The sequence below is a fragment of the Austrofundulus limnaeus genome, unplaced genomic scaffold, assembly GCF_001266775.1.
Source record: "Austrofundulus limnaeus strain Quisiro unplaced genomic scaffold, Austrofundulus_limnaeus-1.0 Scaffold2897, whole genome shotgun sequence".
Lineage (NCBI taxonomy): Eukaryota > Metazoa > Chordata > Actinopteri > Cyprinodontiformes > Rivulidae > Austrofundulus > Austrofundulus limnaeus.
This window is the reverse complement of record NW_013955299.1, coordinates 12169-13608: the sequence shown is the minus strand read 5'-3', so window position 1 is coordinate 13608 and position 1440 is coordinate 12169. Positions and strand designations below refer to the sequence as shown.

General features: G+C 40.3%; 1 protein-coding gene across 1 annotated transcript in view; it reads left to right on the top strand.

Annotated features, from left to right (window-relative positions):
• Nucleotides 1-539, top strand: part of LOC106511534 (urotensin-2 receptor) — a 5558-nt gene extending 5019 nt beyond the window's left edge. Inside the window, exon 2 of the mRNA XM_014000292.1 lies at nt 500-539. The gene's annotated coding sequence lies outside the window, so the exon portion shown is untranslated. The remainder of the gene's footprint in view (nt 1-499) is intronic.
• The last annotated feature ends 901 nt before the right edge of the window (nt 540-1440 follow it).

Sequence of the window (1440 nt, the reverse complement as noted above, 5' to 3'; positions counted from 1 at the left end):
GAGCATGTACAGTGTGAGGGTCATCACTCTGTTTGTTTGGAGAAAAATGACTTGTTGCAACCGTCCCCGGTCTGCCCTACTAAAGAACAGAGGGATGTTAGGTTTTCATATCAGTACAAATTTGGCTGCGATATGATTGTTTCCAGAAGCCATATAAGTGTCAGTCGTATCTGATGGTCCAGTTTAATTTAATTATTTTCTGTCGTCTGACCAGAACAGTGAGATCCTGTCCTGTTCGCTCATTTCACTCTGTTGTTTGTGTCAGCAGCTCATCTCTGTCAAASCTTCATGTGATGATTCACAGTGACCACTGATAGTGCAGCTGAGAGCTGAGGCTGTCTGCAGCGGTCAGCATGTAATGATCATCAGTTCAGAACCTGCAGCTCTGTGTCATCKGCTCATTCTGCCTCTGACTGTACGACTTATTTATTTATTTATTTGTTTGTTTGTTTATCTGATGCCCTGGTTGTCTTCCATGGTGTAAATCTGTTTATTTCAGAATGACCGGTGGTTTTAAACTGACCACAGTGTAAATTATGTGATGGACAGCCGGCCCACCTCAGCTCTTATCCAATCGGTTGTTTCCACAGCAGACTGTAAAGAAAAAAGGAAGTACAGGTAAATTAACGAAGGCTGCGTTCCATTTCTGTTGCTGTAAACTTGTTACAGAAATCATCTCTGAGTGGAATGAACCTGTCATATCAACACCTGTGATCTCTGTTCCTTCAACATGTAGCCAGAAATGCTCCACTGGGTTTTTTACATGCTGTGTTGTTTACACACACGTATGTTGTGTTGTGTTGTGTTGCTGTGTTTACTTGTTGTCACTGCACAGTGTGCAGCAGACTGTGATAGAAATAAAAAATAAAAGAGGCAGATCTGTGTTCTGTAATGTCACAGCTGCTGTAAGTTTCTGAGTTTCTGTTTTATTTCTAACCRTCCCAGCAGTTATTTGTTGACTATTGTTGCTTTTTGTTCACATGATGCTTTAGAAATKAACCAACCTGTCAGTAATCCCACCTAATCCTCCAGTTTAACGACCTCATCGGAACAAGAACAAGCAACAGTTCAGAAAAGTCACAAAGTGTTTTCTGACCTGACACCCAGTCSAAGTCAAACAGACAGTTCGACTTGTTGTTCAGGACCTTTACAGGGGGCTGTGTTTGGTCCTCTTTAAATCAGTTTGTTCTGGTGGTCCGGACCTGAACTCACTCAGGTAAACTGGTTTGGACCAAACAACTGGACTGACCCACTTTGTGAGGTGGTCTTGTTCCACTTATAAATGAACTCTGATGTAGTTTACACCTGAGGTGGACACCAGGGTTATTACAGTTAACTAAAACTAACTAAATAACCAAAACTGAAATAAAAAAAAACATTTTAGTTAACTGAAATAAATAAAAACTGTAATAAAATGAAAAAACAATAACCAACTAAAAC